An 11,009-nucleotide genomic window follows, 5' to 3' on the forward strand; every position below is an offset into this window, starting at 1 on the left:
CTCAGTCACGAGCAATAATTTACACTCTTTTCATGGACAAATAACATGTTTTCAGAAAACTTTGTCGTTTGACTATAGACTCCTCGCTAACACGCAGGCCCTTTCCGAAATGAACACGTCTCTTTGCATGCACTAGTCACGCAGAACGTCAGGTTACTTTTCGAGAAGTGACTGGGGAAAAGCAAAATTATGGATCTGGTGCATGGCCTGATTCTCATTGCAAACTTCTCGTATTTTGAATCTTGTTGCGGAGCAAGGGAGGAGCGCAAACTGTGTGTTCAACTCCTGTCTGTCTATGCAGCTATGAGTGCCAGCTATATACGTGTGTAACGTTCGTTTACGTGTAGCAAGTCGGTACTGATACATGTGTTTTCATGTTTAATCACTCCCCAAATGATCGATCTTCTCTGCAAATTAAGAAGAAAATACGATTAGCCGTGTAAAATTTGACATTCATGATTTCTGAAGTGTTATATCTGAGATAAAATGTGGGTAGAAATTAGATAAGAAAATTATTTACCCATTTATGCGGAGAGGCAACCCGATTATCAGGTAATTTTAATGTGCACTGGAACTGTTTTTGACATTACTACCCAATTAAATGGAGTACCCGTTTAAGCGATACCCGATTACGCAGAGAGTACTGTATCTCATTGCCTATTCTGTTGAAGGGGAATGAAACTAAATTAAACATGTGGATTGAGTCAACGCAGCAATATAAGAACACACATCAGCGAAATTTGATGAAAATTAAAAGATCTGATTAAAATTCATAAATCATTAAAGTTTCAGTGCTGTAAACAAACTCTACATGTATAAAGGGAATTCTACAAATTTTCTTCTTCTTTCTTTTTTTTTGATATTTACACATGTGAAGAACATATGTATGGGTAATATCATTCCCCTGCTTTCTGAAAGAGGTCAGTCACGTGTTCTATCACTATGCTAGAAATGTGAAAATGTTTTCAGTTTTCTTCATAACATTTTTTACATCAATGTCTATGTGTAGATTTTATCCCAAAATGTTCAAGTCTTTTCATCCAATGATGGTGGCACTGAAAGTTTGATGATCAATAACTTTTAAATGAATTGTCCAAGTTTCCTCAGATTTCACTCACGTGTTCTACTAACAATGCTGCATTTCCTCAATCCACATATCGTCGCTGGGGTGACAAGACCTTGTATCTCAAAAATGTCAATTTTCATTTTTTTATTTTTTGGGGGCTTAATGGTCAAATAATGGGTCAAGTGATGTCTTGGCCAAATCCCAACTGTCTTACTCCAAAAATGAAGCAACCATGACATGTCAAAGGAAAGGCTTTCCCATTCACTACAGTGCTTTGGCCGCCATGTTTTTTTGCTCTCCTGAACATTTGACATTTTTGAGATACGAGGTCTTGTCACCCCAGCGACGATATATACATGCCATTGGGTTTCATTCTCCTACAAATTACAACGTTGACAATTTACTACATGTGTACATGTGAAAGGAATAAGCCCAACAGTGAAAGGCATCGAAGACGACCAGAAGAAGAAAAAAAAAAGGATCATGTATTAGTAAAAGGAGATTCTGTCATAATGGTCTGTTGGAACAAGCACCTTATTATCCTCTTTTGCAGTTTGACCTTGTTCTACAAAAAAGTGAGTACATTTTCATGTGAAGTTTTCTTTGCACTGAAGTATGAAAACAAACCAGTTTGTACAAATGTCAAATTAACATTTGCACATCACCAGTGTCTGCATAGTGTATGCCCAATCTTGGGAGTGGAAAAACACCAACAATAAGAATGTAGCCTGCATTAAAAACATATAGCAGGACAGCATTAAAAAAAAAATGGACAGAACATGGAATTATTATTTTTTTTCTAAATTTAAGAGTAGGTTGACACAGAGTTTTACAAAATAAACTGAAGCAGAACACATTACAGGTACAGTGTACTGTTTACCATTGGGAGCAATGATGTAAAAAGTTCAGGATATCACATTTGATGCATATATGTGTAGGTCAGTTGTATCACGAAAAACATCCTACCATGTAAAAATTTTGCAATAAAGCCTCAAATATAAGGAGATATCACTATTTTTCTCAGTAAACCATAACTGTGGACAGTTTAGTCTAGAAACATTTTTATAACTACTGGTCACATTTTGCATATATAACAATAATTAAACATCACTTATACTGATTCAATTTTTTACATTGGTCATTCCTATCCCTAACTCATATTTCAGAACTATTTTGAAGCACTAAATCTGGGTTTTTGTTTCTCCTGCAAACAGTTAACAATGCCTTTAATCTTCTTTCTTTTTCTTCTTTTTTTCTGCAGTAATATCGCATGGGCAGGGATGACAACCTCATTAGCAGCACTGCAGCATTCTGAGGGCTGAATAAAAAGGCATATTTTTGGTGGAAAAGCAGTACCTTAACATTCATGCAATAGATATACACAGCGATACATTTTGGGGAAAAACCCATTTTCTATGATACTTGATACTTTTAATACAATATTGCAAAAAGTTTGGTAAACATCTCTGCATAGGCATGGATGGATTGCATACAAAGGGGACAGGCACTAGCTAGGGTTAACCAGTAGTCAGGCAGCAGATGCAATGCATAGAATAACAGAAACAGATAAGGAGGGGATCTAGGAAGAGAAGACAACAGCTCCATAGAGCAGTTCTCAGTGAGCGCCAGAGCTAGACTTTGTACGGTGACACTTTCAAAGAGGCGGATCCCAATTGTGTCTTGAGAGGAGCGGAAAAGGACAGCTTCCTAGTGGAGTCCAATAGTCACTATGTCTCCACTCTTTGTGCTGGAATGTAACTTTGTAGGAGTTGGCCCTCCATTGTCTTCAAAACAGAGACAAGTATGTGATCACACATTGCTCCTCAAATGTGCAACAATCTGATTTCGGTCAGCTGGAACTTTGCAGAAAATGGAGAGTCAACTGTCTCAAAAAAACAAACAAACAAACAAACCCATTCTATTCTTTAGTGTCTGGTTAAAGAAACCTGATACTTTCTGGCTTTGGTTGGCAGGGTTCTCTAAAAGAGGGGCCCCTCACTCTCCTAGGCAGGGAAAACATCGGGGAAGGAGACGAAGTCGATGAATGAGTCCGAGCTTGAGTCCGAGTCCACGTCATCATCAAGGAGGAGTGACCTGTCAGTTAAAATGAAAGCAAATCAAGCAAAGCCTGTCAGTCGGTCAGTCACAACGTACACTGCTTGTGAAGTTACAGGAGTCATATCATACACAATGATACGCTGTGACTACTGTAGAACCAGAATTTTTCTAAATTAATGCATAAAACTTTTGCGACTTTCTCAAGGAGCAATGATTCATAAAAGTAAAAGGAACACAAAAGTTTCTGTCTACACATTTCAGTACATAATTATGATGGTATACTCATAATTTTTCATGATCGGCAAGTCGCATATATGTCCTTTGTTTTCCAGTATACTGGGGCCTGTTGCATAAAAGTTACTATTGTGGTAACTTTGCCATCCAATGGTAACTACCATGGCAACAATACTCAACAGCCAATCAGAATCAAGAATTCCATGGAAGTTACCATTGGATGGCAAAGTTACCATAATAGTAACTTTTATGCAACAGGCCCCTGGACTTTAAGAGATATCCTAACAGTATCTCCCTAACCACTGGGTGCTTGATATTCTTTATTCATACAAACATAGATATGCACATATACATACATTCACACATATATATATGTTCAATGATACCCTTTCCTATAAGGTTCATTCCTCACTATTGGAGATGTAGTTCATAAAGTAGAAAAAATACACATTAACTGAAACTACTATAGTCACGATTGATTCACGAGGATCAAATGATATCACTCAATCAACTGAGATATAACTCATTTGGAAAGATGTCTCATCAGAGTTTTTGTTTTGTTTTGATTTGTTTTGTTTTGTTTTTTGTTGTTTGGTGGGTTTTTTTTTCCAAGAGTCTATGGATACAGCGTTTTTTCTGTACACAGGAAGATTAAGTAGCTTCTTTCAGACCTGGTATAACACTTGGGCCAAAATGTTCAATGTTGTTGGTGTTTTTTTTTCAAAGAACCAAAGGTTACACTACATTTAAAACTTTGCTGCCTTCTGGGGTAACAGTATCAAAGAAAGAATACATACCAATATCTGATCATTTTATTTACATAACTCTACAAACTGGGAATAATAAGCTGCACTTTCTGTGACACACATACAGTATAAGCAGTAAAACCTTCCCAGGAAAAGTGAAACCTTTAGTTGTTCAAATAAAGCTTGCTTAAGGATCATGAGGTCCTCCCTTTTCCTCTTTATTAATGTACATTAAATTCTTTGTGTACCTCAAAATCTAAAAGTCACCAAATCTACAGTATGCTGACAGGATTAAATAGTCCCCACTGAGGAATCATATCTTGTCTCTCTTGCATAAGTTGAAATATTTTTGCTTTCAAACTGATAACATACATGACAACAAAAATATACGCACAATTCTGCCAAATTCCTCTTACAGGCCTCAAATTTCATCAAATTTTGGTCAAGACAACTTTTTTGAGGGGGCACAAATCCACTGAAAAGGGCACAAGAGAGTAATAAAGTGTTGTGGCCGTGAACGATTTGATATTGAAAGGGGCATTTTGGCCAGTGGGAGGGGCATGGCGGCATGATGGCCGGTGGGTATTTCAAGCGCTGCTCTTACTCGTTTAGCATTTGTCAACACAAGCAACAGTGATCTGATACTTTATGACAACAAGAGAAGAACTGATCAAGAGAGAGTTTCCTGTTGAAGAGATTCGATTTCATGTTCTCGTCATGATGTTCAGACAAAGTGTAAACACAGCTGATTGTAGATGTGGGCCTGCACTTACTTCCCTACATGACTCACGAACGAACTTTCCTCTCACACCATTCTGAAAGGTCTTTCTTCAGAAAACAAGAGACCCGCGGGTCTAGCGCTCACCCGAGTATCGCAAGTTCACCTTTCACGCAGTCACTAATCTAAATTATTTACAGCTCCACCAAAATTTGACCAGGCATTCTCAAGAAGAAGATGAAAATGTACAATAAAGGCCCAATTTTTTTAAGATTCCTTAATTTGGGGGGATTGGGGCCCCCTGGGGCCCTCTGGGTGGGGCATGGTGCCCATTTTGATAAATTGAGATCCTGACCCCCTAGGGATGCTACGTGCCAAGTTTGACAAAAATCCATCATGAGGTTTTCAGGAAGAAGATGAAAATGTACAATTCAGGCCCCCATTTGGACCCTTCCAACCACCCCCCCCCCCCCACCCAAGAGGGGCACCCCTGGATCTCCTATGAACAAACTTGAAACTACAGTCATTAATGTACTCACTCATAGTATTATCTCAGCTCTATAACTTCTGATTCTAGAGAAGATTTATAAAGATTCCTTCATTTGGGGGGTTTGGGACCCCTGGGGGCCCCCTGGGTGGGGCATGGTGCCCATTTTAACAAATTGAGATCCTAACCCCCTAGGGATGCTACCTGCCAAGTTTGGTGAAAATGGGTCATGGGGTTCTCAAGACGACGATAAAAATGTACAATTTAGGCCCCATTAGGACCCCTCCTCACCCCCTCCCCTGGGTCCCAAGGGGGGCACCCCTGATTCTGCCATGAACAAACTTGAAACTACAGTCATCAATGTACTAACTCATAGTATTAACTAAGCACTATCACTTCTGGTTCTAGAGAAGAAGATTTTTGCAGAATCCTTAATTTTGGGGGGCTTGGGCCCCCTGAGGGCCCCCTGGGTGGGGCATGGTGCCCATTTTAACAAATTGAGTTCCTAACCCCCTAGGGATGCTACCTGCCAAGTTTGGTGAAAATGGGTCATGGGGTTCTCAAGAAGAAGATGAAAATGTACAATTTAGGCCCCATTAGAACCCTTCCCCACCCCCCTCCCCTGGGTCCCAAGGGGGGCACCCCTGATTCTGCCATGAACAAACTTGAAACTACAGTCATCAATGTACTAACTCATAGTATTAACTTAGCTCTATCACTTCTGGTTCTAGAGAAGAAGATTTTTACAGATTCCTTAATTTTGGGGGGTTTGGGCCCCCCTGGGGGCCCCCTGGGCGGGGCATGGTGCCCATTTTAACAAATTGAGTTCCTAACCCCCTAGGGATGCTACCTGCCAAGTTTGATGAAAATCGGTCTTGAGGTTTTCAAGAAGAAGATGAAAATGTAAAAAGTTTACGCACGACGCACGACGGACGACGGACGACGGACGACGGACGACGGACGACGGACGACGCACGACGCACGACGCACGACGCACGACGGACGCCGGACGAAGGGCGATCGCAATAGCTCACTTGAGCCTTTGGCTCAGGTGAGCTAAAAATGACAAAGGGTGCGTTTGAGCGCTCTCCTAAAGCGAACTGTACCGTACCATACCCGCGCCACAGGAGCGTTCGAACGCTCCTAAAGTGTACCGTACCGTACTGTACCGAGCCAAAAGTGGACCACTTCCCGATGTGCTCCAAAAGCGTACCAAAGCGTACCAAAAGTTCGTTGTAAAGCATGCACGTATCATGTGCATACGTCACAATGCAAAGACATCATTCTCTTTGTTCGGGACAGCTGTAAGTAGGTCAAGCGCAAGGTGAATGACATTCTTGCTGTAAACAAGCGTGACCTTTTCTAAAAATAGCTCATGAGGTACGCTTTCTCAACAGAGCGCTCGAACGTTCCAAAATTGGCACAGTTCGGTACGGTACGCTTTAGTTCAGTTCGCTTTGGTTCGCTTTAGAGCGTTCGAATGCACCCAAAGGCTCAAAGATGAATACACGCTAGTGTTAACACCTTGGCCACTTCACATCAGTCTAACACCAAACCTATGTTCATCAAAAGCTAAAGTTGTTTTAAGATACCAAATTCTGTCTAAATTGTGTGCAAACTTTGTGTCAATTTGCGCTTGGTTCATGCATAGTCTCTGATCCTGTGCTGGAAAACTTAAATGGGGAATGAAACCTAACCATACATGTGGATAGAGTGGATGCAGCAGTATTGATAGAATGCATCAGCAGAGTTTGAGGGTGATTAGACAATTCATTGAAAAGTTTTTTATCTTTTCAAAGGGGCATAGTCCCGGTAGTGTAGAGGGCGCTGTTGATGATACTGCCGATCACCGTTAGCATTGATACGAAGATTACCGAAGTTGAGCTGTCATCAAGAGTAAAGTGCGTAGGTGTTGCTAAGTAACGTTGCCTTCGTTGTCTTCTCTGCGCATCGCGCAGTCTGTAGTAATGCCAGGGTGCGTGCATATGTGCTTGTTATTATGACATCACAAAAGAAGTTTGCTAAAGCTGTCATCCCGCTCAGCCGAATCATGAGCCGAACTGTGATCGGACCACTGACTACAGTGAATCGGACTTCTTCGGACTCGGGGAAGTGGGCCAAAGCGTAAGCGCTAAAGAGGAGTCGATAGCGTATGTCTCTATAGGAAACTTGCGCCGTGCGCCCGCGTACGCATTTGACTAAAACACCGGGACCATGCACCTTTAAAGTTTCAGTGCTGCCATCGTTGGATGAGAAGACTACTACAGTTTGTGGTGAAAATGCAGACTACCTCAGCCGCACAGAATGAAACTCATTAATCACAAGCTTTATCTTAAAATTCTCCCATCACCTAAACACCCACAAAAGAAGTGTAAGAGAGCATTCAAGTGCTCAAAAGTGAACCAAAGTGTACCGCACCACGCTGTGCCATATTTGAAGCGTTCAAGCGCTCTGTGGAGTAAGCATACCTCGTGAGTTATTTTTAGAGGGGGTCACACATTTTGCAGCAACAGAGTCATTCACCTGGCACGCTTAAAAGGATGGTATAGTTCTAGTTGAGATGAGGAATGAGGTTTTAACTATTTGTGACATAATTAGGAACCACTTGTATGAATTATTTAAGGTCATACAATTTCTACAGCAATTCAAAGTTAATTTGATGAAAATCTGTATTACAATGGCTGAGATATAAAAAAAAGGAGGAAAACAAAGTGGTCCTAATAAAAGGTGGGACCCACCTGTCTCATTATCAAATATGTAAAAATATATCATATGTGAAAAAAAAATGTGTATAACACTAATGCGAGATAAACTGAACTAAATAGATATAATACAGACAAATTTAGCAAAGAAATTAAATCAGGTTTGAAGTGACTGGCATGAAGTCTGTCATGGAGAGAGGCAGGAGGAAACTGTACTGCTTTGGTTGAATAGGGATATAGGATAAAGTGAAAGAATCTACAACACAGACACATAAATAAATTCATACAACTGAACATCCTTTGGAGGCTTGTCATACTTTTCTTCATTTTAACCCGCTGAAGGCTAGTCCCGAGTAATCTCAGTCAGGTGTCAATGGGAAATGCATGTTATAGCAAAATCAGCTCGTCGTCAACAGGTTAAGGGAAAAACCTAGTTTTAGTGTGAAACACATGCCATCTTTGAGTGATTTAGTCTGAAGTCCATCTATAAAAAGGTCTGTGAGCAGAGTTTGAGAAAAATTGCTCCCCATACAAATATCAGGATCACTGTAGAACAACTAGATTCACTTTAATATCTAATAACATAAGCACTGAATCTCCAATCAACTGGCAAAATACACGCATGCACCTCTTGTAATCTTTCACACATGGACATGGGAAATCCTAATATGGAACCCTCTCTGCTTAATCATCATTTCCATGCCGGCATTACTTTTAAATGCAGAAAATATTCTATTTTGTAGCAGATACAGACACTACACACAATGAAATGTGATAACAATGGATATCATCAACACTAGCAGTCAAATTGCATATTTACTCAAATAGTGCAAACATTTCTCCTGTGTTTACCAAACCTTGACCAAAAAGAGTGACCTTCAAAGTACCCAGTACACTAGATGTATAACTTTTCTTTGTTGCCATTTATTAGATGGTTCTGGTGGTAAATTTATTTTGTGCACAACAAAGGTTTTAAGTTGAGGAGTTGCCCTGCTTAAAAACTAGGTGTGCCTAATTTCCTGAAGGATCACTGTTGACATGTAACAAGTTGTGTTTACAGAACTGACTCCCCGTTTATTCATATTCATCACAGTCACGTAATCAACATCAAACATTTCCTACAAATTTCAGTTTTCCATTGATTTTTGTATTCTAACAACAAGTGACTTTCAGAAAAACATTAAATATGGAACCTGTGGGTATCTATTTTTGTTCGCTTCCATTTCATAAGTAGTATCTTGTTTTAAAAAAAAAAATCTGAATGATTAATGCAGTAGTCTTCATTCAGGAGTAACCACATTGTTGTGTTGTTAGGCTCACAATGACCCTCAATATGATTCAAACTTTTTGGGCAATGAAGTAAATCAGGTAACAACGCACACATTAACACAATAACAGGTTGTCAAGGGTGATCTTTATGGGGGCTAAATCTAAGCAGTGCAAGTAAGCTAGAGAGACAAATACCAGCTGCTGTGAATATGCTCATGATGCAGCAAGACATGATATTACTTACTCGACACTGCAAAGGCATCAATAAGAATCAGAAAACTCACCCTTTCTGCCCGTTGCTCCCTCTTTTCAGCTGCTTCAGATGATTATCAATGACTGACTTGAATGTGTGGCACGTCACTGCATTACTGGTGGACTTGGGCGAAGACATCTTTTCGGCTGCTACCTTCTCCCGGTCATGACTCAGCTCTTGCCATTTTCTCTCTTTTTAGAAGGAAAATGAACAAATGAAAAACAGATACAAATTTATATCCCAATTCTGCTCATGTCAGTCTGTCATTTCATCTGCATTAAATCAGTTGCTCTAATGTTCTTCCTGGCATGTCACAAACCTAAAGCAGGGCTGCACACTAACCCATTTTTTCTACTGATCCGACATGTTTGTCAGACCAGGAGGTACCCAGTTTTTCTATTTTTTATCAGTCCATTCCTGAAAAAAAGTTATTTCTACTACTACTACTAATAATAATAATTAGACAAATTTGTATAGCGCAGCTACTATGTAAATATACTCTACTGTGCTGTGATGTAACAGAGCTCCTGACATTGTTAGTGATTATACACACAAAAAATAAGTAACAAATTACTGGTCTGACATTGATATTTATTGGTCCTGGACCGTAGGACCAGTGCCAGTGTGCAGCGTTGCCTGAAGCATATTTCTGACTACAAATGATGACACATCTGCGAACAAAAATATTTCTGAGCAATGATAATCGGCAGTGCAGTCAGCATGACACTTATTTTAGAAGTAGATTTTTTTCAAGCAATGCACTTATTTCGCTTGCTAGATATGATAATTTCTATCAAAAGAATATGGTGAAAAGTGTATTTATGATATGATTTTTGATTGGCCAATTTGACATCACCAACATTTGCCATGGTACATGGTCATGTAGTTTTTAAGCATAAATATCTTACACAGGGAGGGAACAATTGTTATGAGCACACTTTACTCATTGTAATAGTTTTGAAATACTCTGTCATATTACGTAACATTTTGCAATTACGTACACAAAGTCAACATGAGCGAGAACAGCGAATTTTGCGTGCACGCACATTAAAAGCCACTGCACAATGAAATTTGTATTCTATACGTTTGCATTCAATTTCACCTATCTAATCACGCATCCAAACTGAACTCAATGTATTTTTGTTATAAACACTACACAAAGACAATAAAAAGCAAACCATATTGCTTCACTACAACAAATCTGACTAACCATTGCTCTTTCTCTCTGTTCCTCGTAGAGATCCACGACGCACTTCCAACTTCTTCTCTTTCTTCTTTTTCTTGTCTACACTCCCACGCGGCACTGCAGTGCACTGGCTGGCATTGGCACTAACATCTGGAGTATTCCCCTTCGAGCCACCTGCCTCACCCTTTTTCCTGTGCGCCCTACGATCTTTTGCCTTTTTGCACTTCCCGCCCAGACTACCCTTGCAGCTCACTGGTGAAGGAAGCCATCTCTCCACCCACTCACTCAAG

The sequence above is a fragment of the Diadema antillarum genome, unplaced genomic scaffold (genome assembly GCF_040938485.1).
Source record: "Diadema antillarum isolate AM-2024a unplaced genomic scaffold, OU_Dant_1.0 seq00000292_RagTag, whole genome shotgun sequence".
Lineage (NCBI taxonomy): Eukaryota > Metazoa > Echinodermata > Echinoidea > Diadematoida > Diadematidae > Diadema > Diadema antillarum.